The 27848-nt window shown below is 38.4% G+C and overlaps 1 protein-coding gene across 10 annotated transcripts in view; it reads right to left on the minus strand.

The window, feature by feature from the left end:
* CUL2 (cullin 2) overlaps positions 1-27848 on the minus strand; it is a 112960-nt gene that overhangs the window by 61228 nt on the left and 23884 nt on the right. The window contains exons 1-2 of one of the 10 annotated variants that reach the window (XM_081045491.1): positions 25104-25244; positions 24776-24917 (exon numbers count right to left, since the gene is read on the minus strand). The exons of 1 other annotated variant lie outside the window; for it this stretch is intronic. The gene's annotated coding sequence lies outside the window, so the exon portion shown is untranslated. Of the gene's footprint in view, positions 1-24104; positions 24293-24346; positions 24533-24775; positions 25929-27848 lie in introns of those variants that run through there. 8 more of the 10 variants (XM_081045487.1, XM_081045493.1, XM_081045492.1 and 5 more) reach the window with 8 other exon arrangements.

Genomic DNA, 27848 nt, shown 5'->3' on the forward strand with positions numbered 1-27848 from the left:
GTGGGAGACTGTGAGCTCTCAACCGCTGTATGTAACTATGCCGCCTTCCTAACACTGTCAGTGAGTGAATATTTAAGTACTTGCCAGGCACCATTCTAGGCTCTGAGGATAGTGGTCAATAAACAAAGTTCTTGACCTTCAAATAGATTAGAATCTCAGATCTGGCACTCAAAGACCTACCTAAACCAAAAAGTTGAGCACGTCACTCTGGTTTTGACGGTTAAAGCCGTTTGATGTTTTCCACTACAGACAGCTTTCAGTTTAAGCGCACGGGCAACATGCACACCAAAATGCCATGATTTGACCTTAGACTCAAGCACCTCTATAGCTTCTTCTCCTTATGGGACTCCGTGATGTCACAATTCTGTAACTTCTCTCTACTTAGAAGTCACTGAGCTGATTCATACACCCTGCTTTTACTCTTATTGTTTCCTATACTTAAAATTTCTGCTTCCTTACCTCCACCTCCTACCCATTCGTGTAACCCTTACTGATATTAAAACCTTGGTCCAGGATATCTGCTTTTAAGAAACTTTCCTGGGACCACCTAAGCAGAAAAGGTGCCCTATCTTATGTATTACATCAGGACTCTATGCTTACCTCTACTGTAATTATCTGAGTGTTTCTTGAGGGTAGGAATTATTCTAAATGTATACCAAAAAGTTGGCAATGTTCCCTTAATGTTAGTTTTCTCCAGTTATAAAAATGGTATCATATTATACAAACTGCTAGCTCAATTCAAGTTTTGACAGAATCTGTCATTGACTTCTCTGTTGAAACCAACAGACTGATGGTAGAACAGGTACATGTATAGTAATAATCCATTTTTGGATGGAACATACAGAAGCCACAGTGAGAGAAGCCACAGCAAAACACCCTGAAGTAGCAGATAGCATGCTGAAATAGTCTGTTAAATTCTCTGTTTGTCAATAGAAAGCTCAAATAACTAAAAAATTTAAGGTCCTTCATTTTATTTGAATTGTTTAAACTATCATTTATTCATGGAGAATTTACCTAAGGATGTGAAAAAGAGAGGGCAAAGAAACAGGACCACAACCACTGCTCCCAAGCTGTCAGACAACTCATAAAAATATGAGTCTTGCTCTTCATTCAGGTACCTTACTAGGAATCACAACATGGTCCTACACCTGATGTCCTGCCAGGACCACTTCCATCCCCACTCAGTTAAATTATGTCCCACTGAGTATCAGCAAAGTTCAAATCTCACATTACCCCAACCTTCTCCTGCTTTCTTCTGAGTTCCATTCGTGCAATGTCAGAGTTTTTAACACTAACACACACAGTTACGCAAAAAGCCCATGGACTGTTATGGGCCCAAAAAATAAATTCATAGGCTATAAATTTTTTAAAAAGCAAAATAAAAATTCATGTTTACTTATGTTCCTAGATAACATTATATTTTAATATTATATTCTTAATATTAATTACATTTTTAAATTTTTCCTTACATTTGAAAATGATTTGTAAATTAGATTTTTCGCACTAGCGCACCATTTCTAAATACATATGGCTGTCAATAACAATAAATTAAATAGTTACAAAAGTGATATATATATATAAACATAGTTACCACATTACCCAGCAATTCTACTCCTTGGTATATACCCAAGTGAAAACACATCCACACAAAAACCTGTGCACAAATGTTCATAGTAGCATTATTCATAAAGGCCAAAAAAAAGTGGAAATAACTCAAATGTCTATAAACTGATACATGGATAAATAAAATATAGTGTATCTATACAATGGGTTATTATTCCACAACACAAGGGAATGAAGTACTGACAGATGCTGTAACATGGATGAACCTCGAAAACATTATACTAAAGAATGAAATTAGTCACAAAGAACACATGTTACAAAATTCCATTTATGTGAAATATCCAAAATAGGTCAATTTGTAGAGACAGAAAGTGTTTTAGTGGTTGCCTAGAGATAGAGGACTTAAGGAGAAATGGAAAGTGACTGCTAAATCAGGTGATAAAAATGTTCTAAAATTGTTGATGATTACACAACTGCAAATGTACTAAAAAACCACTGAATTATACACTTCAAATGGGTACACTGGATGGTATATGAAGTATATGTCAATAAAGCTGTTACAAATTTAAGAAATGAAATAAAGATTCTATCAAAAATTTCAGAAAAATTTAGGGGCAGGGGGGGTGGCTCAGTTAGTTAGAACGCGAGCACTAGGCAAGGGGCTGCCGGATCGATTCCCACATGAGCCAGCAAGCTGTGCCCTCCGCAACCAGAATGAAGTCAATGAGCTGCCACTCAGCTCCGGGGTGGCCAGATGGCTCAGTTGGTTGGAGCATGGGCTCTCAACCACAAGGTTACCAGTTCGACTCCCGCAAAGGATGATGTGCTAGGCCTCCTGGAACTAAGATTGCACACAGCACCTTGAGCTGAACTGCCGCTTAGCTCTGGGATGGCTCAATTGGTTGGAGCGTGGGCTCTCAACCACAAGGTTGCCAGTTCGACTCCCACAAGGGGTGGTGGGCTGCGCCCCTTGCAACTAACAACGGCAACTGGACCTGGAGCTGAGCTGCGCCCTCCACAACTAAGACTGAAAGGACAACTTGACTTGGAAAAGTCCTGGAAGTACACACTGTTCCCCAATAAAGTCCTGTTCCCCTTCCCCAATAAAATCCTAAAAGAAAAAATAAATTTTTAGAACAATTTAATGTGGAGGGAGGGGAAAACAGGTACATTTACATGGCTGCAAATTCTAAATTCTTAGTTTCCCTTTTACTTCTATGCTCTAGTCACCAGCTCCCACCACCAGAGGCAATATTTATGTGTCTGGGGGTATTTTACACACATATATGGTTTGTTATTCCCCCTTTTTACACCAATAACTTATATAAATGGTCGTTTTCTATCTGTTTTATATAAATGGTATTATACTACTCAATAGTATATTCACTTAATAGTACATTTGGGAGAGTTTCCGTATTAATGCATAAGGATTTCTTTAATCTTAGTAGTATTCCATTATTTGCCCGTGTCTGAATCCATTCTGCTGTTTGATATGACACATGATTCAGTCCTCTAAAATTAAAGTGCCTAGTTTAGTATCAGTAACTTTAAGGTAAATGGTTTTTTAAAATGAAGTATTATTCTCTTTCGACATAGACATTACCAAGGTTTTCTTCTAAAGGTTTTAATAGCACAATTTAAGTTACACTTGCTATACATATTTATTGATGAGAGAAGGAAATTGCAATATTATCATTATCTTTAACTACCATTTATTAAATTCCTTCTATGCTACCGTGTTTCCCCGAAAATAAGACCTAGCAGGACAATCAGCTCTAATGCGTCTTTTGGAGCAAAAGTTAATATAAGACCCGGTCTTATTTTACTATAAGATTGTTTCTAACATAATATAATATACAATACCCGGTCTTGTTTTACTATAAGACCGGATATAATATAATATAATAATATAACATAACATAACATAAAACAACATAACATAACATAGCATAACATATAATAATATAATACCAGGTCTTATATTAATTTTTGCTCCAAAACATGCACTAGAGCTGATTGTCTGGCTAGGTCTTATTTTCGGGGAAACACGGTATGTATATTATACATACGAGCATTACTAATATTCCACCTGCAAGTCAGCAAAATCCAGACTGTAGGAAACTACTGGATAATCAATCAGATTTCTTCAGTAAACTATACACACACATAAGAAAGAGACAGAAAGAAGAGAGAGGGAGAGAGATACACGAAGGGGCAACTAACTAAAATAGACTAAAACGGCACATTCAATCAATCACAATAAATCAATTGACTAAGTTGGATCTAGACTTAAACTCTTTTTTAAAAATTATATTTATGATACCCCTGGGATTTTTAACATTGGTGGGATATTTGACAGCTTCAAAGAATTAAATTTTGTAATCTTTATAATGATAATTATAAAATGAGAGTTTTTTGATCTTTTTTTTCTAATCTCTTAGGGACACATTCTAGATGGTCTCAGGAGTCAACAAATTTTTCCTGTAAAGGACTAAGTAGTAAATATTCTAAGCTTTGAAAACCATTCACTCTCTGTTATAACTACTCAATTCTGCCAGTGTAGCACAAAAGCAACCATAGACAATAAACAAAGGAATGGGCATGGCTGTATTCCAATGAAACGACAAAAAACAAAACAAAAAACAACCAAACCCAGTAACGGGGAAGGATTTGGCCCCTGAGCCATATTTTGCCTGAACTCTTCCCAATTAACCCTCCATTGCTTGGTATGTTTGACCAATGCAAGAAGTTGGCTACTTTGGTGAAGAAAATGGGGATAATTTAAGTGGATTACATTAAAAACCAAGAAAAGGATTAAGCAAAGAATTTCTAGTTAATGTACAAAAAGCCTGAACCATAAAAGAAAAAAGTTGATAAAAAAATTGGACTTCATCAAAATTAAAAACTCTAGTCTTAGAATCATGCTGATAAAAAAACAATATATAGTAAAGGTAATGGATTATCACTTATAAAGCTAACATGAAGATTAAAAGACAAAAGTAGTAAAAACATGTATAACTACAATAATTAAGGGATACACAAGATAAAAAATGTAAAAAGTGGTATCAAAAACAAAATGTAGGGAAAGTTAAAATGTAGAGTTTTAGAATGTATTCAGTCTTAAATTGTTATCAACTTAAAACAGACTGTTATACATACCTGTTAATAATCACATTAAATTATTATGTGATTTAATTATGAGTAAATGGACTAAATTCTCCAATCAAAAAGTATGGAGTGGTTGAACGGATAAAAAAACAAGACTCATCTATATGCTACCTACAAAAGATTCACTTCAGATATAAGGATACACACAGACTGAAAGTGAAGGGATGAAAATTAAAAGAAAGCTGTAGTAGTTAGACTTATATCAGGAAAAACAAGACTTGGAAAGACTGTAATGAGAGACAAAGGGTCTTAATGATAAAGGGACCAATCCAGGAAGAGAATATTTATAAATATTTATATACCCAACATAGGAACGCCTAAATATATGCAGCAAATATTAATAGATCTAAAGGAAGAAATAGAAAGTAATACAATAACAGATGGGGACATTAATACCACATTTACATCAATGCATAGATCATCCAGACAGAATACCAATAACGAAACACCAGCTTTAAACAAACACTAGAGAAGACTTACAGCCAAAGATGACAGAGTAGGTAAAGGCTGTGCTCTTCTCCTCCCACAACCACATCAAAATTACAACTAAATTACACAACCACCACCTTGAGAACCACCTGAAAACTAGCTGAACAGAACTCCTATAACTAATGACATAAAGAAGCAGCACCACATCGAGACTAGCAGGAGGTCCCCTTGAGGCTGAAAGGGTCCAGCCCCACAGTGAGCTCCGCAACCTGGAGCACCAGTGCTGGGGAAGAGGAGTCCCCAGAATATCTGGCTATCATAACCAGCGGGTATTCTATCTTGGTGAGACACAGGGCTGCTAGAGTCTGAGGCATTCCTCTTAAAGGGGCCATGCATGCGCTCACTCGCTGAGTGCCAGCACTTGAGCAGTAGCTCAAAAAGCAACAGGGACACACAAGGAGGAACTGAATTTTCTGGATTCAGGGCAAGAGCTAGAGGGGCAGCTCTGGCCAGGACAGAAGTGCTGCCAGACATTGTTCCTTTGTTGAGCCCTCCCCTCAACAAGCCTGCAGGGGCAGCTGGGTGCCATAGCTGAGTCTCTATTAACTTGGCTAACATCATGTGCCCCACCTAGTGATTCCCTGAGATCCTGCACCACCCAAACCGTGCACCAGCCCAAACCTCTTTCAGCAGCTGTTCCTTGCAAGCTGCGGCCCTCAGCCCATGCTGCGGACTTTCCTAAAATCTCTCAAAGGTCCACAAACCCCAAACAAACCACTGCTGGCCTCAACCTGCCCTGTACCTCCGGCATTAGTGACAGCTAACCTTTGTTCGCAGTATAGCCTCTCTCAGGCAACTCCAAGTCCAGCAAAGGCAGTTACCCTGTTTCCACGAAAATAAGACCTAGCCGGACAATCAGCTCTAATGGGTCTTTTAATAAGACCGGGTCTTATATTAATTTTTGCTCCAAAGAATGCATTAGAGCTGATTGTATGTCTAGGTCTTATTTTCCGGGAAACACAGTATAAACGCAGATCACTTCATAGCTCCTACCAGGGGCTCCAGGCCAGGCAAAGCAGCAGCTGACCTGGGCCTGCACTGGAGCCGCTCCTAAGAGTCCCTAGAACCAACACACCAGGGGCTTCAGAGCACCACACAATTAGCTCCATAAACAACATACAAAAGAGTAGACTTGGCAGGCACCAAAGCCCTACTAAAGTAAATCCTGCTCTGTGGGGTCAGCCGCTGCAAAACAGCTTGTCCCCTACAGTCACAGCTAGTACTCGTAGCCAGTCAGCCTGAGGGTCAATCCCAGCCACTGATGTGCCAATAGCAATAAAGGCTCAACTGTAACAGAGGGCACGCATAACCCACACAAAGAACCCAGCTCAGGTGGCCAGGGATTCCATACTACTGGGCCTCACAGGATACCTACAATGTAAGGCCAACCTTTCAAGACTGAGAGACATAGTAGATCTACCTAATACATAGAAACAAGCACAGGGAGGCACCAAAATGAGGAGACCAAGAAAGACATCTCAAATGAAAGAACAGGACAAAACTCAAAAAAAGAAAAAAAAAAAAAGAACTAAATAAAACAGAAGCAAGCAATCTACCAGATGCAGAGTTCAAAGCACTGGATATAAGGATGCTCAATGAACTTAAGGGAAGAATAGTAAGACTCAGTGAGCACTTATAAAAAGAGATAGAAAACATAAAAAAGAACCAGTCAGAAATGAAGAATATGATAACTGAAATGAAGAATACATTAGACGGAATCGACAGCAGATTAGATGAAGCAAAGGTTCAAATCAGCAACTTGGAAGACAAGGTAGCAAAAAACACCCACTTGGAACAGCAAAAAGAAAAAAGAATCAAAAGAAATGAGGATAGTTTAAAGGGCCTCCAGGACAACATCAAGCATACAACGTTTGCATCATATGGGTACCAGAAGAAGAGAGAGAGCAAAGGACTGAAAACCTATTTGAAGAAATAGTGACTGAAAACTTCACTAACCCGGCAAAGGAAATAAATATACAAGTCCAAGAAGCAGAGTAGAGTCCCAAACAAGATGAGCCCAAAGACCCCACACCAAGACACACCATAATTAAAAAGCCAAAGGTTAAAGACAAACAGAGAATCTTAAAAGCTGCAAGAGAAAAGCAGTTAAGTTACCTACAAGGGAGCTCCCATAAGACTGTCATCTGATTTCTCAACAGAAACTTTGCAGGCCAGAAGGGATAAGTACAAAATATTCAAAGTGAGGAAAAGCAAGGACCTTCAACCAAGATTACTACACCCAGTAGGGCTATCATTTAGAATTGAAGGAGAGATAAAGAGCTTCCCAGACAAGAAAAAGCTAAAGGAGTTCATCACCACCAAATGAGTATTACAAGAAACATTAAACGAACTTCTTGAAGAAGAAAAACAGATCAAACATATGAATAATAAAATGGCAATAACTATATAGAAGCATTAATAACTAGTTTAAATGTAAAAAGATTCGGGGCAGCCAGTTAGCTCAGTTGGTTAGAGCCCGGTGCTCTTAACACCAAGGTTGCCGGTTCCATCTCCACATGGGCCACTGTGAGCTCCACCCTCCACAACTAGATTGAAACAACTACTTAACTTGGAGCTGGTGGGTCCTGGAAAAAGACACTTAAATAAAAAGTTTTTAAAAAATGTAAAAGGATTAAACGCTCCAATCAAAAAACATAGACTGGCTGAGTGGAGAAGAAAATAAGACCCATACATATGCCCCCTATAAGAGACACACTTCAGATCAAAAGGCATATACAGACTTAAAATTAAGGGATGGAAAAGATATTTCATGCAAATTGAAATGAAAAAAGAAGCTGGAGTGGCAATACTTAGCAATACTTATATCAGACAAAATGGACTTTACAACAAAGGCTACAAAACAAGAGACAAAGAAGAACATTTCGTATACAACAGCCAAGATATGGAAGCAACCTCAGTGTCCATTGATAGAGAACTGGACAAAGAAAATGTAATACATTTATACAATGGTACATTATTCTGCCATAAAAAAGAATGAAATCTTACCATTTATAACAACATGGATGGACCTAGAGGGTATTATGCCAAGTGAAATAAATCAGACAGAGAAAGACAAATACCATATAATTTCATATACATGTGGAATCTAAAAAAAACAAAAACAAAATAAACGAACAATTAAAACAGAAACGACCTCGCAGATACAGAACAAACTGATGACTGCCATATTGGGGAGGGGGGGCGAGGCGGGTTGGATGGATGAGTGAAAAAGGTGACAGAATTAAGCACAAACTGGCAGTTACAAAACTGTCATGGGGATGTAAAGTACAGCTTAGGGAATATAATCAATAATATTGTAATAACTGTATGATGGCAGGTGGGTACTAGACTTATTGGGGGATCACTTTGTAAGTTATATAAATGTCTAACCACTATACTGTACACCTGAAACCAATATTAAATGTCAACAGTAACTGAAAAACAAATTAAAATTTAAAAATTAAAAACCAAAAACACATTAAAGCAGATAGAGAGAACATCCATCCAACGGCAACAGAATACTCTTCTCAAATGCACAAAAAACATTGTCCAGGATATATCATGTTAGGTCACAAAACAAACAAGTCTTAATAAATATAAAAAAATTGAAGTCCTATCAAGCATCTTCTCTAACCACAATGGCATGAAACTAGAAATGAATTACAAGAAGAAAACTCAAAAATTCACAGGTATGTGGAGATTAAATAACATGCTACTGAATAATCATGGGTCAAAGAAATCAAAAGACAATGTAAAATACCTTGTGACAAATGAAAATGGAAATCCAACATACCAAAACTTATGGAATGTAGCAAAAGCAATGGAAGTTCTAGTGATAAATGCCTACATCAAAAAACAAAAAAGTATCTCAAACAACTAAATTCACACCTCAAGGAACTAGAAAAAGAGGAAAAAGTAAAGCCCAAAGTTCGTACATGGAAGGACTAACACAATAGAAATAAATGAAATAGAAACGTAAAAGACAATAGAAAAAAGATCAGTGAAACTAAGAGCTGGTTTCTTTGAAAAGATAAACACAATTGAGAAATCTTTTGCTAGACACACAAAGAACAAGAGAGGACCCAAACAAAATCAGGAATGAAAAGAGGAGATATTTTACCTGATACCACAGAAATACAAAGGATCATGAGAGACTACTATGAACGTGGCAATAAATTTGACAACCTAGAAGAAATGGATAAAATCCTAGAAACAGAACCTACCAGGACTGACTTACAAGGAAACAGAAAATCTGAACAGATTACTAAGGAGATTTCATCAGTGATCAAAAATCTCTCAACAAACAATAGTCCAGGACCAGACAGCTTGAGTGGTGAATTCCATCAAACATTCAAAGAATTAATACCAAGCCTTCCTAAACTCTTCCAAAAAAATTGAAGAGGAAAGAACACTTCCAAACTCATTTCACAAGGCTAGCATTACCCCGATACCAACACCAGAGAAGGACACCACAAGAACAGAAAATTGTAAATCTATATCCCTGATGAACACAGATGTAAAACTCCTCAACAAAATATTAGCAAACCATATTCAACAATACATTAAAAGGATCATACACCATGATCGAGTGGGATTTATTCCAGGGATACAAGGTGGTTCAACATCCACAAATCAACCCATGTGATAGATCACATTAACAAAGTGAAGGATAAAAATCATATGATCATCTTAATAGATGCGGAACACGCATGACAAAATCCAACACCGTTTCATGACAAAAACTCTGAACAAAGTGGGTATAGAGGAAACATAGGTACCTGAACATAATAAAGGCCATATATGACAAATCCACATTAACATCATATACTCTCACCACTATTATTCAACATGATACTGGAAATCCTGGCCAGAGCAATGAGACACAAGGGGAAAAAAAGGCACCCAAATCAGAATGGAAGAAGCAAAACTGTCACTATTTGCAGATGACACAAAAAGCCCTAAAGACTCCTCAAAAAACCTGTTAAGAGCTAATAGAGTTGCAGAATACAAAATCAATGTACAAAACTCTGTCATGTTTCTATACATTAATAACAAACTACGCAAAAGAGAAATCAAGAAAACAATCCCATTTAGAATTGCATTCAAAAGAATAACATACCTAGGAATAAATTTAAGCAAGAAGGTGAAAGACCTGTACATGAAAACTATAAAACAATGATGAAAAAAATTGAAGACACAAATAAAAGGAAAGATATTCCATGCTCACGGAATAGAACATTGTTAAAAATGTCCATACTAGCCAAAGCAATCTACAGATTCAATGCAATCCCTACCAAAATTCCAATGGCATTTTTCACAGAAACGGGGGGAGAGGGAGCTAAAATTTATATAGAACAAAACAAACTCACAGATACACAGAACAGATTGGTGGTTGCCAGAGGCAGAGGTTAGGGAGGATGGGCAAAATGGGTGAAGGGAGTCGCAAGGTAAAAAATTCCACTTATACAATAAATTAGTCATGAGGATGTAATGTATAGCATGGTAACTATAATAATACTGTAGTGCACCTTTGAAAGTTGCTAAGAGAATAAATCTTAAAAGTTCTCATCACAATAAAAAAATTTTATAACGATTATGGTGATGGATGTTAACAAGACATACTGTAGTGATCATCTGGCAACATATACAAAAACTGGATCATTATGTTGTACACCTGAAACTAATGTATCAATTATATCTCAATTTAAAAAAAAGAAAGACATGCCACAGCATGAAAATATCTGTAAAATATATATCTTATACAGGGCAGATACACACACACGCACAGGATTGGTACCCAGAATATACAAAAAACTCTCAGAGCTCAATAATAAGAAAACATACAATCCAACTAACAAATGGGCAAAAGACAAAAGACCCAAACAGACAATTCAGAAATACTCATGGCAAATAAGCACATAAAACATGCCCAGTATCATTAGTCATTAGGGAAATGCATATTAAAATCTCAGTAAGATACCACCACACACTTATTAGAATGGCTCAAAGAACTGATAGTATCAAATGCTGATGAAAACATAGAACAAATGAAACCCTCATTTGCTGCAGATGGTAACTTAAAATGAAATAACCATGTAGGCAGTTTCTATTTAAAGTTAAATAAACATACACCTTCCGTATGACCCAGCAATCCCATTTCTGTGTATTTATACATAAGAAATGAAGACATATATTTACAAAAAACCTAAACAGAGATTTTTAGACCGTTATTTGTAACTAACCAAAACTGGAAACAATCCAAATATCCATGAACTGGTGAATAAAAAAAACAAAATGAGGTGCCTTCACACAATGGTACACTACGGTATTCAGCAATAAAATGGAAAGAATTACAGATGCATGGACAACAATAGATAAGCTTCAAAACCATACTGCTAAGTGAAAGAAGATAGATTCATTAGGCTACATATTGTGATTCAATTTATGACACATCGGACCATAATGTGAAGAAGACTACAGCAATCAATAAGCAAGCTTGAGACAGTGTCCACTAAATACCTTAAAAATTACTGGGCTTATTTCATTTTATTTTTAATGGTCGTATATTTTTTTATTAGTTTCATTTTAAAACACTGTAATAGTTACACATTTCATCCCTCACAAGGTGATAACTCCCCACCCCCAATCTATTACCCCTCTGACATCGTATATAGCTGTGACAATGATGAAATATTCTGTATCTTGATTGTGGTAGTGATTACACTACCACAGAAATTGACAAAAATCAAAGAACTTTATATCTTTTTTAGGGTGAATTTTACTATGTGTAAGTTATACCTCAATAAACCTGATCCCTCAAACTCAACATGTCCATCCTTTTCCAGTATTCCACCTCTTAGTAATGACATTACCATCCACCTCTCTCAAGCTAGAAATTTTATTCATCATTCTTCATTTTCTTTAGTCTCCTCTACAAATCAATCCAGTAAATCAACAAGTCCTGTCAACGCTATCTTCTAACCATTTCGTGAACCCATCCACGTCTTCCCATTCCTCCAGACATCACCCTAATCCAAACCACCACCTCTTACCCGATTAGTGCCATTGCCTCTTAAATGACCTGCTTATTTCTTTTTGCCCCCTTGGTCCATTCCATATACTGTGGCCAATGTAAGCTTTCCAAAATGCAAATCCAATTATGCCTCCTTAAATTCTTCAAATACTTTAACTTATAATCTTCAGTATGTATCCAATATTTTACTGTGTAATAAAAAAAAATAAAACTGTGCTGTCTTAATCTATCACTCTGACACCTTTCCCATGAAAGTCAGTAAAAAAACTAATATTCTAAAAACAAATATTTTAAAATCAGTTACCAGTTCTTAGAGAATAACTAGGTAACCTAAGGCAAAGATGAGAATAAAGAAGCAATCAGGAAAAACAAATTAATAAACTATCTAGATTTCCGATAGAAATGTTCTAAAATCTCTTTTGCTTGAGTTTTCCTCCTGATTACACATACTTCACTCCTGAGAAGACTAAGAGCTGACCTGTCACTAACCGTCCTTTCCCCTAAGATCGTAGCTTTCCAGAGCTTTAGGTTTCTGAAGTTGAAAAAGAGCTCCAATACAATGACAAAATCCAACACCATACTATATGTTAACATAGCCTAACAAAATTCCCACCCCTAACATGTCTTTAAAAACAAAGTTACTAATAATAGCAGAAATAAAAAAGATATAAGTTTGCCAAGATCAGACAGATTTTAATTTGAAGTGACACTATTCTTGACTTAGACATTTTTCATATAAATAAGTGCTTTGGATAATTATATTTCTGCAGGTAAAACAGTTAAAGAATCTCAAGGCATTTGATTTTAAGTATAGAACCGAGGTGGGTGCATAATTAGATAAATATTTTACTTAAAATGTAAGCAATTTTAATAAAATGTATAACCATGCTCAACCTGATGAGTGTTACTATAGCTTAATCACTGATAAAATAAATGTTTCAGTGTGCCACATTCCAGCTGCTTTCCAAAAGAATTCAGTAATGTAAAAAAAAAAAAAAAAAGAATTATCAGTAATGTAAATGGCTAAACACAACATTGTGATTCTCTTCTTAGTAAAAAAAAAAAAAAAAAAAAGAAAAAAGAAACAAAAACCACCGAATAACTTCTTTTTATTTCAGTATTGATTATAATCTGCAATAAAAACATGGCCATTTCAAAAATTACCAATTAAATATAATGGGGCCAAGTCTGTATGCCACATGAGTCTGTATACCACAATTAGTTCTTTTAAAACGACAGTCAGTGGGTTGAGAGCAGGTTACATTCTAGTACATAAAATAAGGAAAATACTTAAGACCCAATAAAAAGTATGATCAACTTTGCAATATTTTCCATTTCTAAAGCTGCCTCTGGTGCATGCTGACCAAAAATGCTACTGTAATTTCATATGAAGATAGACTCCAAGAATTCATCTAAACACTTTCATCTTATTGTATCAAATGAGTGAGCCATTAGACATAGCCAAGAGATATCTTTATTTGGAGGCGCAGGGTACAATGCTTTTTGTTGCAATGAGATTTGACCCACAGAGCTCAAAATACTCCACAAATGTAATTTCTATCATATAACTTTCATTCTTATGAATTTCTAATATAGTTATGTTCCATAAAAAAGAGATAGAGAGGAAGTTGGGGTAGAAAACAGTAAAGAGAAATACAGTAGCTTGTCATCGATCCCAGCTGGAAAGGAAGAAAACCTTAGTCTAAAAAAAAGGAGGGCAGACAGTGGGGAGTAGGGAATGTATTTATAGTACAATAAATAAGTTATAAAAGGTATTTTGGTCCAAAATAAACTCACTTGACTAGAATTAAAGACCCTTCTCTCCTCAGTTAACTTGAGATTCTCCCACAAGTCTGAACAGACTGTACTTCAACTTTTTACATCGCTCTTATCAGCATGAAGTTTAATATCTTTTTACTTGCTTTCTCACTTTTTTCTTTTTTCAATAATCTAGGCAAGAATTCAAGGCACCAACTAGCCTTAAAAAGTAATTATTCTCATGTAGGTCTCTCAGATGAGTTAGAGAACTTGAATTTGTCTTAGTCCCTCATGGGTAGGCAAGCCCACTTGGCATGCAGGCCAAAGCTGTGACCAACCAGCCCTTTCACAAGTAATCAAAACATTCAGAGCTCTTCTTTTTTTCTAAGCCTGACCTTCTATCCAAATATTAAAAAGGGTTCTCTAGCCATCCTCTCTTTGTACTATCCAGCGACTTGCAATGTTTGTTATCCTATTCTTTTGAAAGCTAAATTAAATCACCCATATGTAAAAACCTTGGATTTAAATCTTTTCTCACAAATGTTAGGCTAAGATGCTAAGTTTAATGGTAATTTTCCTTGTTTTCTCTGTGTTGTTTTCTTTTTTCTTTTCTTGGTTATGGTGTTACACTGCTTTTATGGAGGAGGGGGATCACACTCTAACCAGTTTCTAGCGGTGTTTTATTGACTGTAGTAAAATCCAGAATCCTTGCTTCACTTTCCAATTCTTATCAACTTTATTTATCACTATTTCTCAACTGGTCTGGCACAAATTAATCTCTGTGCCAGATTCTATATAACATATTAATTTCCACTTACGTCCTAGCACTGCTATAGAAGACACAGGCATAGAGAATAAAAAAATATTATCCAGCGAAGGCAGATACATACCAACTGTGCAGACTACTTTGTGTTTAAAATCCCCAAGACAGTTTGCAGTATGGACAACACAACCTCTTTCAGTCCCATTCTTTCACTTAAGTGTCCTTTAACGTAAAGAATCAAGACAACCCAATAAAGCAAGTTACAAGAACGAATTTGACATAATGACACCATTTTCCCACAGAAGGGGCACTCAGCAGGATGTACTCTGCCAATTCTTTACCATCATCATAACAGCGTCTAATTACAGAGTTGAGAATAAAATAATAAAGCAAACCTTTATTAACCACATATATTCAAGAAACTATGCTAAACACATTATATACATTATCTCATCAACTCCTCTGAATATCCCTAAAATAGCTATTATTAGTCTCCTTGTTTTAAAGATGACAGACTGACATTTCGCAAATTAGGGTAAAATACACAGAACTACTACCAAAGCCAGAATTTGAACCCAGATCTACCTGGCTTCAAACACAAAGCTCTTACTCGCTGCCCTCTACTGCGTTTTTATTATTTGCCAATCGTAGAAACTAGAGTTGGCTCAGAGGAAATGGACGGATAGTATACAGCCCTCTAGAAGGCAAGTCGCACCCAAAAAGCCTTAGGGTGGCCGAGGAAGTTTCTGCTAAATGTCAAAACATTAAAAAGAAAAACTTTTGGTCTCAAAATGAGAAGTTTGTGAGCCAAGAAACGAATCCTCTAAATTGGCTCTGTTGATGACACTGTGATCCTAGGCTAGACGCTCCTTCCTTTTCTCCATCCGCACAACATGAAAATAGTACAAAACACAGTATTTATCAATACATTTCAGGATCACTGGGCAATGCTAAGATTAGGGAGCATGACTTCCTACTCTTCTCTGTCATTCTACTTTTCTGATCATGCTTTTGAACCTAATAAAGACCAAAACTGGACTGCTGCTAAACTCTCTCTGCCTTCACTCTCTCATACTTTATTCCCACATTACCCATTAAAAGGCTTTCTTTCGTTCCATTTTTCTCATAAGCAAGTTCATTTTAATGTTTCTCTGTTTTAGATAGAGAAAAATGCAATCCCTTTCATCATAAGGCCATACAATTTCCTTCATCCTTGATTATCTTTTTTATAACTGCTTTTTTTAACCCTCTAAAAATTAAATTTCAAGCTAGTCAAAGTTTTCAGCTATCTATCTGTAAGTGCCAATATTAAGCCATCTATTGGTAACCCAGGCAAAATATACTGTCCTTACTTACACTCCATAAAAAAATTAATCAAAATGGATCAAAGACCTGTATTTAAGAGCTAAAACTATAAAACTCTTAAAACACAGAAAAAAGCTTTGTGACAATGGATTTATCAATGATTTCTTGGCTATGATACCAAAAGCACAGGTAACAAAAGAAATCATAGATAAATTGGTCTTTATCAAAATTTTAAAACTTTCATGCACTAAAGGACACTCCCAAGAGAGTAAAATGACAACCCACAGAATGGGAGAAAATATTTGCAAATCGTATGTCTGATAAGAGATTAATATCCAGAGTATACAGAGAACTATACCTCAACAACAACAAAAACCCAATTTAAAAGGACTTGAGGGGCGGCTGGATGGCTCTGAACCACAGGGTTGCCGGTTCAATTCCCATGTGGGACAGTGAGTTGTGCCCTCCACAACTAGATTGAAAGACGACTTGAAGCTGATGGGCCCTGGAGAAACACACTGTTCCCCAATAAAATTTGTTTTTTTTAAAATGGGGGAAATATTTGAATTGACATTTAAAAATAAAAATAGAAGACTTGATAGACAGTCCTCCTAAGGAGATATACAAACGGCCAACAGCACATGAAGAGGTGTTCAACATCACCAGTGGTTGGGGAAATATAAATCCAAGCCAAGTGATACCACTTCATACTCAATAAGATAGCTATTATCAAAACCAACAAAAAATGGAAAATAACTAATGTTGGAGAGGATGTGGAGCAACTGGAACCCTAGAACACTGCTGGCGGGAACATGAAACGGTACCGCCACTACGGAAAACAGTTTAACAGGTCCTCATAAAGCTAAACACAAACTTATCATATGCATGCAGCAACTGCACTCCAAAGCAGATACGCAAAGGAACTGACAGCAGAGACTGGCAGAGATACGTGGGCTCCAGTATTCACTTCAGCAGTATTCACAACAGCCAAAAGGTGGAAACAACTCAAGTGCCCATCAGCGAAGAACGGATAACCAAAATGTGGTACACACATAAACGGAATATTATTCGGTCATAAAAAAGTTCTGATACATGCTACAACAGGGATGAACCCTGAAGACATTATATCAAACCAAATAAGCAAGACACAAAGGACAAACACTTTATGATACTACTTACATGAAGTATCTACAATAGGCAAATTCATAAAGACAAAAAGTAGATTCGCAGTTACCAAAGTACTGGCGGGCACGAGGAGTTACTGCTTAATGGTTGTAGTTTCTATTCAGGGAACTGAAAACGTTTTGGAAATAGATGGTGGTGACAGGGACACTGTGAGTGCAGTTAATGCCAGTGAACTGCACACTTAAAAATCAATAAAATGGTAAATTTTACGTTACATATATTTTACCACACACAAAAAAAATACAAAATAAAAAAGCAACTGTCCTTATTCTAAGTGCTTAAATGGACCAAAAAATTCTGACGCAAAAGAAAGTATCTAAATCTCAGTGCAAAATGCTCTCTAAAAAACTTTAAATGGATGCTTAATAATCAAAACAATACTTAAAACTATGAAGACAAAATATCATTATTTTTGGTTCAGACAAACCAAAGGAGAACTATTTTGAGATATAGCTTAAATTTTCCACAGCTAAGGATTACTTGGCTATTTTTTCCTTGTTGTCACAGTATTCATTATTTTGGTAACTTCATACTACTTACATGATTATTATGACGATTAGAAAAGTATGCTCTATTCTCACTATCAAAAATACCCGTTATAAATCAAAGGGGACAGCTAGCATACGCTCTATAGTGTCTGACTAGAATAGTTATCACTATAAACTCATGGTTTTCAATACACACAAACAGATAAAAAGATATAGAAATAAACAGATGTTCATGTATGCATGGATTAGTATACATACATGTACAGAGGGTGCCAAAAAATGCATACACATTTTAAGAAAGGAAAAAACTATTAAAATTTTAATACTTGATATACACTGGTAACAAAAAATGCATACAAGTCACATTTGACGTCTGCAATTACAGGAGGTGCTCAAAGTGGTTACCATCAGCGTCCAGACACTTCTGATTACGGTGAACTACTGCTTGAGCAGCATTGACCAAAGTGTCCACTTGTATACATTTTTTGGCACCCCACCTACCCCGTATTTCTAGCCCTGCCACTGAGAGGGCCTAGGAGCAATGACAGCCCAGTGACAATGAGCACACATAGCATCCAGACCTTGGTTTCTAAATACCATTCTCCAACAAGGAATCAGAGCTTCTTGGAGAAATGATTGATTTCCAGGACTAAAGAAGATGAAACAAGTTGAAAATACAGAGAGTCAACCTGAAGGCCAGCCATCCTGGAACAATCTGAGCAATACAATAAATAATGATAGTATTTGATTATAAACCATAGAATGAAACACATATCTATAACAATACTGACATAAACAAATTGCTAAATAAATAAGTGCAGAGAGGGGGCAGTTCTCCCTTACAAAAAAATTCCAATTAATAAATGTAGAAAGAAATTAGAAAAATTTAAAATCACCATCAAGCAAACCCCAATAAATTGTCTAACAAAGAATGCTGAAATGAGTGAGCAAAAGCTTTAGAAGAACAGGATATCTGCATAGTTTCAACGAATCTCCCCAAGATAGCAAGTATTTACAAAGAGAAAAAATACTAATTTTACAAGTAGAGAAATTTGGCAGACATGACCTTCACCAAAGGAGTTAACATCATCTCTAAGAGGATGTGCTGACAGCCTGTACCCTCAGATATAACGCACCGAGTAGGACTCAACATCACTTCTGTATGCAGCATTTTCCCAAAAATGCATGACCTCAAACTAATAATGAGAAAACATCAGACAATTCAAATTGAGCGACATTCTACAAAATAAATGATCACACTCATCATAACTGTGCAGGTCACGAAAGATGAGAAAAGATTGTCAGATCAGAAGAGACCAGGGAGACTCAACCAAATGCCATGTCTGATCCTGGATAAAATCCAGAAACACAAAAAGGACATTAGCGGAAAAACTGGTGAGAGGCAAGTAAGGTCAGTAGTTTAATTCATAGTACTGTACCACTGTTGAATTTCCTGGTTTTGAACATTGTGTTCTGGTTGATAGAAGCTGTTAACATTAGGAAAAGCTGGGTGAAGGGTATATATGAGCTCTTTGTACCATTCTTGCAACTTCTCTTTAAGTCTAAAATTATTTCAAAATTTTTAAAAAATGGTTTTAAGATGTACCTTGTACTTTCTCACCTTCAACTGAATTAAAACAAAGTTGAGAAAGTCAATCAATTTACAGGGTAAATCCAGTATTTCATTATTTGGAAAGCAACCTACATTAGAACATAATTGTATAAGTCACTGAGATAACAGATCCTATTTGCTGCATTCCAGAACTCTACCAAGTGCTAGAAATGTTGCCTTCAAGAAGCTTCCAGTTGTCTCAGCAAATCTGATACATTCCATATCATGCAGAACACATTCTCTGGTCAAAGTGCAATTAAATCAGAACAAAAAAAGAAAAGAAGACGAGAAGCTTATAGTTGACAAAAGAAATAAAAATGATAAACTATCAACCTGACTGATGAAAAGTTAGGACACACAAAGGCTATTATAATCTAATGATTCAATAACAACAGTAACATCATGTATAATGTTAAAGTATAGAAATGAAAATCCTTTGGATAACTAAAATCTTCAAATAGAACATTAACATCTGTACATTTACAGAATTTAAGTAAGCTTAACAAACTCACTACGCATATTTCATACAGTAGTCTTATATGCAATAATTAGTATCTAATACTCCAAAAACATACTACTAAACATTTTCTATCAAAGATTGTATTTCTCCAACACAGACACTAGATGCTTACTTTAATCTCAGGCAATAAAAATAAATAAACAGGGGCCAGCCCGGTGGCTCAGGTGGTTAGAGCTCCATGCTCCTAACTCTGAAGGCTGCCAGTTCAATTCCCACGTGGGCCAGTGGGCTCTCAACCACAAGGTTGCCGGTGGTTCTGATCCCTCGAGTCCCACAAAGGATGGTGGGCTGCACCCCCTGCAACTAAGATTGAACACAGCACCTTGAGCTGAGCTGCCGCTGAGCTCCCAGATGGCTCAGTTGTTTGGAGCGCGTCCTCTCAACTACAATGTTGCCAGTTTGACTCCCTCAAGGGATGGTGGGCTGCGCCCCCTGCAACTAGCAACATCAACTGGACCTGGAGCTGAGCTGCGCCCTCCACAACTAAGACTGAAAGGACAACAACTTGACTTGAAAAGTCCTGGAAGTACACACTGTTCCCCAATAAAGTCCTGTTCCCCCTCCCAAATAATAAAAAAAAATCTAAATAAATAAGAGACATAACAATAACAAAAATAACCACAAAAATCAAATTGAACTAAATAGTTATTAAACCAAGAACAATCTCAGAAAAAAACAGGTAGGTTAATTTATATAGAAAGTATCTGGCTAAAGGCAGCTAACTGAAAATCAAAATGTCAACCAATACGGAAAGTGTTATAAATTCAGTGGCAAACGAACACATTATGAGTCTGGATTTTTAATTCTTCAAAATAATGCTTAAAGCAAATTAAAATCTCCATCTCCCCTCCTCCAGGTGACTCAATCAACAGGGTTTAACTGCACCCCAAAGTTGCTGCAGATGCTACATCATGATCTTAACACTACCCACTATTTCCAAACTTTTAAGAACCAAAGGAACTGCACTGTTCTAGTATCTCCAATAGACCTTTCCAAATCAAAGTAGTAACATAGGATGCGTCTATATATTAAAGATAAGAACACAAGGATTATGTTGTGCTAACATCTGCAATGTAACAGCAACATTACCATTAAGATTCAAACCCAGGCAAAGAGCCAGATCACTCTGAATAGATACTGTGGTAACTGATTACTGTGAGAGAACTGAGTCATACATCTCAAGTATCAATAACTTGTTATAACTCCCGTAATAACTTTCTAAATTTCTGCTTGTTTTTCCAAGATTTAACATTAGCCAGTCAAAAATATTAAGATTCAAGGCCTAATCCTGTCATCAATTTACTTGATTTTAAGTGACAGTACATACATGAAAACACTGCTTTCAATAATAATCACTGCTCCAGCATATAAATACAACAGGCAGATATGAAAGGGGAACACAAAAGAAAAAATGCAAACTTTCCTAAAACGTCTCACAAAAACCAACAGCTCTTTAAATAACTCCACATCTGTAGGTCCAAAACTCAAAGGGGGCAGGAACTAAGTCAGAAAATGTTGCAGTACCCCCTGGCTTTGTCTCCTGCATTCTACCTTGTTTCTTTAGGTGGTCCTATCCTGTTTCATAACTTTTAAATACTACTGAATGTTCTAAAAAATACAAGGTGGCAAAGCAGGTGAAGTATGCTACCACTTTTGCAAAGTGGAGGGAAGAATATATATGTATTTGCTTATACAAGCACAAAATTCATCTTTGTAAGCGTAAGAAAACACTAATACTGGCTCCAACCAAAACTGAGTGACAGAGGACAAATAGGGGAGATTTTCATTCTATACCTCCATCAAACATTTTATATTTTGAATCATACGAAGTTTTTATTCAAAACACAAATATAATAACCCAGCAGATAAATGGTGATGATTCCCCACTTCTATCTTTCTCTCCCCACTAGAATTTAAGTCTCATGAAGGCAGAGATTTTTGTCTATTTCTTCACCACTATATTCCCACTGCCTGGTCTGTAGCTGGTGCTTGAAACATATTTGAATGAAACACTCCTTAACCTCTCCACTGAATTCCAGACTTGTACATCCGATTGCCTACTTCTCACCTCTGCTTGGACATCTACTAGGTCCTACATCTAATAGGTCCTACTTCACATGTCCAATCCTCCCTATCCCCGCGTAACAACCTGCTTCCTTCACTTCTTCCCCATCTCAATATGTGGCATCACCATCCTTCAGTTGAAGCCCAAAGCCCAGGAATCATTTCTGTCCCAACCAACTGCACTTCCATCCACACCACAAGTTCAACAAATACCTATAACTCCAAAACATATGGCAAACCCTTTTTTACTTGTCTCTAATACTCAAACTACTCAACCTGCCACACCTTTTTCACTGGTCTCCCTGCTTTCTTTTTCCTCTTAGCCAATCTCCCCCAGGGTCACTGTAAATCAGGCCCTATCACTCCCAGCTTTACAAAAATTCCAATGGCTTTTCAATGTACTTGAAAAATAAAAGCCAAAGGCCTTTGGACGATAGGATCTCACATAATCCGACCTAGGCTGTGACCTCACTTATCTTTTACAAGAGCCCACCCTCACCGAGCTTCCTTGGGTTTGTGAACCCAAGCTTGACACCAGGCATTTCCCTTCGTTGTTCCCTCAGACAGGAACACTCTTCCCTCAGATTTCCAAAGGCTAAATCCCTCACCCTTTTCAGATATCAGCTCAAAGGTCACCTCAGACAGGTCTCTTCTGACCACAGCAATTAAAGCAGTCTTCTCCCACTCACTACCACAACTCCCAATTTTATTTCCTCCAAAACATTTATGATTCTCTGACATTACTTTGGTTTCTTATTTATTGTGTGCCTCCCTTCCCCACCAGAATTAAAGCTCCAGGAGGGCAGAAATTTCATGTGTCTTGTGGATTTTCGTATCCCTAAAGCCTGCAATAATGCTTGGCATAAAAATCGCATGCTTAATAAATACTTAACGGACAGATAAGGCAAAGCTGACTTTAAAGAAGGTCTACAAGATTTAGTTTAGTGACAGACTGGTGAGAATAAAAGACACGGATAAATTACCTTCACATTTATAAAACACTGACAATCACCAGCGAGGGTGGAGCGAAGCATGAGTATTTCAGATGCAGGTGGACATTCACACATACAGAAAAGGTATGTTTCACACACGGTGTACGTGCACACTGTAGAAATGTCCCCCCCAACTTACAAACAACATCTGAAAAAAATGTTTAAAAGGGTAACTCAAAACATGGGGTACACCTGTTATTTCATCTGACTCTTTGGGGAAGGGTATTCCAAACCCTGTATTTGGGCAAGAGAAGCAAAAGTATAACCATTCTGTTCGTTCGTCTGCCTTAGACAGGAATTCGAGATTCGGAGATTAGGGCACCGTCTTTTGAGTGTTTGTAAATGGCTATTTGCGGTCAGTCGTCAATCAGAACGGAGCGCTCGCACCCTACAGTTTACCACGACTGTAGGTTTGGGACGGGCCTAGTTCCAAGACTTTTAGGCTGTCAAGTCAAAGAACCTACAGTGACTGTCCACAGTGTACGTCTTCAGAATTGAAACTTCCGAAGTACCGCCCTTCCACTGGTAACAGTACTGACAATCCCCGGGGGGGATCCAGGCATCGGAGGCGACTGTTGTCCGTGGGAACCGCCTGCGAGTCACAGGCGAGTGTGGCACACGCACGTCTCTGAGGAGCGGCGGGGAGCGGGCCCCACTCCGCAGGGCGTGCGCGCCCCGACGGGAGCCTGAGGGCCTGACTTCACCGGACCTGCGTGTGGGCGCGGGGCGAGCAGGCGCGCCGGCCGCTCCTCCCACAGCCGTCAGCCTCCGCCGGCCGCGGAAACAAAAGTGAAAACACTCGTGGTGAGGGTGTAAGCCAGGGATGCCCGCCCCGCCACACCGAGTCGTGCAGCCCGGGGAGCACGTCAATGAGCGGAGGAGTGGACACACGCTCACCTTCCCTCCTTCGGAGGAAAATGGGGCCGAGGGAGGGGCGCCCCAGGCCGGGTTGGGGAGGCCCGGAATCCGGGCCGGGGGGTGGCGGGCTTAGGGGTCAGCGCTCAGGGCGGCCAGGGTCACTCACCAGCCTCCTCGACCACCCTCCTCCCCTCCCCCCGCCTCGCCCCCAACTCCTCTCCTCCGCCCCATCTCCGCCACCCATCAGCCGGCAAGGGAAGTTTCCCGGCGCCTGCAGCCGGACTCCCCGACCCTCAGCGGGGTTACCTTCCGCAGAAGCAGGACACGGGGCAGGGGACAGGGGGAGGGGAGGCAGCCCGACAGAATGGAGGACGAAGCCCCGGCGAGGAAGGTGGGCGGCGGCGGCGGCGGCTGTCACTCGCGTTCCCCTGCTCACAGCGCTGCCATTACTGTGCCCGAGGCCGCCTCCCCGGCCGGCCGCCGCCACCCGCCCCGAAGACACGGGGGGTGCGCCGCGAAGCCCGGGAGCCCGCGCGCCGGACGCTCACCTGCCGCCGCGCGGAGACGCAGAGAAGCCCCGATGGGCCGGGGGCGAAGGGGAGAGGGGTGGGTAGGAACGAGCGGGCTGGTTACCGGGTCCGTGAAACGATCGTGCTGCCAAGCGCCGGGCTTTGCCCGACACACACCCTCCGCGCTCCGTCTTCCGCCGCCTCCGACTCCCCCCCTCGCGGCGCAATGGTAGAGTCCCCGTTACGGCAAGCGCAGGGAGCCTGCCTTAGTGCGATCGCGAAAGGCCGCGGAAATCAGCGCCGAGGCCGGAGGGGCTCCTCGCGGTCCTCCCCGGGAATGAGGCCATCACGGTCCGCTGAGCTCCGGAGACGCAGCACTCAGCACGTTTGGGGATGGCATGCGAGTAACAGTGGGCCAGAAAGGTGTCCTCCACAAAAGCGTTTTCCTTTGAGTTGTTGCCGACCTACCCGGTAGGTGAATGAAGATTCGCAGGCACCGCAATCTCCTGGCCACCCCAGCTCCATGGGGTTTTCAAATCATCAGAAATATAGGAGCGAGACTGTTTTTTTTTCCTCTCGGTGACACACTCCTTTGCTAGTGGGGTTTCATCTGTAGACAAATTCGGAAACGTAAATAGAGGGACTTCTCTCGGTCTTGACCACGAAGTCCCCACCTCCCCACCACCACCGTTACACCAAGGCTAAAGGGTTTTCCTCCCTGACAGTTTTAAACGGCTATGTCGACAAAAATACGGATTTAGCTAGCACCCTCCCATGTACGCGATGTATTACTTACCTGCCGCTCGTAACCACAAGATCCCAGGGGTCAGTCTTGCCAGGGTACTGGTCAGCTCCCCATTTGTACGCGTCCAGCAAGCCTTTCCCCTCCAGCCCTCTGTCTTCAAACTGTGGGGACCGGTCCTTCGAGGCCCAGTGGAAGTCCTGTCTGCTGACCTGATAAATCCCACCAGCCTTTCTCCTCTCCAATCTGCTGCTCATGGCACTTCAACTTTTGTTTTAATACAGTTATCATCTACTAAATGCAATTCAACCGTTTGTTTCCATTATACGACCTTTTTTTCTCACGTGTTCTCCCTCTTTGAATTCAGCAATTCTCAAAGAGGGATCCCCAGACATCTTGAAATCTCCAAGACCTTGTTGGGGTCCCAAGTTTAAAAGTCATCTTAATAACACAATATGTTCTTTCTCTTTTTTACTGGGTTCACGTTTGTACTGATGGTGCAAAGCCACAGTAACTCTGCTGATACTGCCTTAGCAAGCATCAAGAGAATGGTACAAAGCTGTCTTAGTGGTCATTGGATCGCTGTATTCTTCACTGCCACACACTCCCAGTTGTTTTTTTTTTTAAATTGATTTAGGAATATCCTTGATGAAGTAGTAAAAAGTATTAATTTTATAAATGACACCCTGTGTACACGTCTTTCTCATATTTTGAGTGAAGAAAAGGGAAGTACACATACACCTCTGCTATATACCAAAGTAGGATGGTTATGGAAGAAAAACACTTGTGTAGCTGACGTGTCATCTGAACTAGCTGCTTTTTTCACGGAACATCATTTTCCCTTGAAAGAACAACTGACAGACAAACTAATATTACTCTGACTTGGGAATTGACAAATATTTCCCCAAAATAACAAAGTGAGCCTAGCACCTCAAGCAAAACAGCTGACAGTATTTGTTGCCAATAAGGAAATATAGCTTTTAAGTAAAATTTCAAAATTTGGAAAACTAGTGTTCACCACCACGAGCTTGAAAGCTCAAAGACTTTTTCTGTTGAGACTGTAGCGCTATTAACAAATGTGACTTTTGGATGTTGTATGAGATATGTCAATGTATAGAAGAGCTACATGCTACAGTGAACGATATTTTCCAAATGACCAACGCAGGACCTTACAAAAGCATGCATGAATAAAAGACCCATTCAAATTGCAAGAAGACCAATGGATAGATAGGGGTGTGTGTGTGTGTGTGTGTGTGTGTGTGTGTGTGTGTGTGTGTACACATAAACAAAATGCAAAAGTTTCTGTGATTTGGTTTTAGACTTCTCATTACAACTAACCTTTAAGAAACTACCACTTGTCAAATTTTCTGTAGTGTCAGAGAGGAATATCCACACTCATCCGAAAATACTATTAAATTCTCCTCCTAAGGCCTCGTATTTTCTGCATACACCTCAACCATAGAGAATCTAGCTATCTTCTTGTAAGCCAGATATTAAACAGATAGGCAAAATGGAGAGCAAAGCCATTCTTCTCATTAAATTTTTTTTGTTTTGGAAAATACAGTTACTTTTCAGAAAAACATGCAATTTATGTTAACATATGTTTGGGTTTATTATTTTTTAATTAATAAATAGATTTCTTAGATTTCTCTTTTTACTCATAAAATGGTAACTGTTGATAAATATAATGCACATAAAAAAAAGCTCTTTGAGTACCTCAATAATTTTGGAAAAGTGTAAAGTGGTCCAGAGACCAGTTTGAGAACCGTTGCTCTCACTCATAAACTACCTCTGCTCTTACTACTTTCCTTTTAAATTCTAGCTAAGATTCAGACGAGCATGAACAGTGCCAAACATGAATCACTACAACACTTCTCTAGTTCTAAATCCCAGAGATCTCTCACCTTTGGATTGCTTACCCAACCAATACAATAAGAAAATTACATTTCTAAAAAAGTTACAGCATCCAAACCCATAATATTAAATTGAGATTACTTCTTCCTTCCCCCGTCCCCCAAAAAAGGCATCCTGTGAAGAACCCTTCAAGCCACCCCTTTAAGCAATGCTTGGTCTTCACCCCAAAAATAACCTCAAACCCTAGTTCATTTATAAATTCTTTCCTTGTTTTACTTTTCAGCAAGATTACATATATGACTAAAATATGTTTGGACTTTGTATAATGTTTATTGAATTCCTTTATTTTTTTCTGATTTCAAAAGTAATAAATGTTTCTTTGTTTAAAAAAACAACTAATTTTATGGAAATAGATAATCATATTTAGGTTGATAACTATTCCTCAATATATTTTCTTTGAATATGATTAAACATTTTTACACAAGTCAGATCACATTATAGATATGCTATTTTGTAGCCAGCTACTGATCTTTATGAAACACTTAAATAATTCTTACGTCAGGCAAAGTAATTTATAAATTAATATTTAAAGAGGAAAATTATTGAAAAATATTTTAAGTAGAATATCCCTAAATGTTATTTTTTAAATCAGTAAACAAAGTATGTCCATTTCTATTCATTTTCTACTTGCGAGTATACATAACTTTCTCTTTCAAAGTTTTCCAAGTTCATTTCATAATCTCCCTTTACCTACTATTTGAAGAATCCAACCAGAATCATTCCCTGTCTCTATAAGCTTCCTTTATAGACATAAAACCCAAACAGCCCTAATTTTTCTGGGATATTTATAATTTCAAATAATTTGTCTCATTTTTATATTCCATACACTAAATCTGAATTATCTTTTCTTAAATCTTTACTGGGAATTTGCATTTCCTGGTTATG

Source organism: Rhinolophus hipposideros (genome assembly GCF_964194185.1).
Source record: "Rhinolophus hipposideros genome assembly, chromosome: 1".
Lineage (NCBI taxonomy): Eukaryota > Metazoa > Chordata > Mammalia > Chiroptera > Rhinolophidae > Rhinolophus > Rhinolophus hipposideros.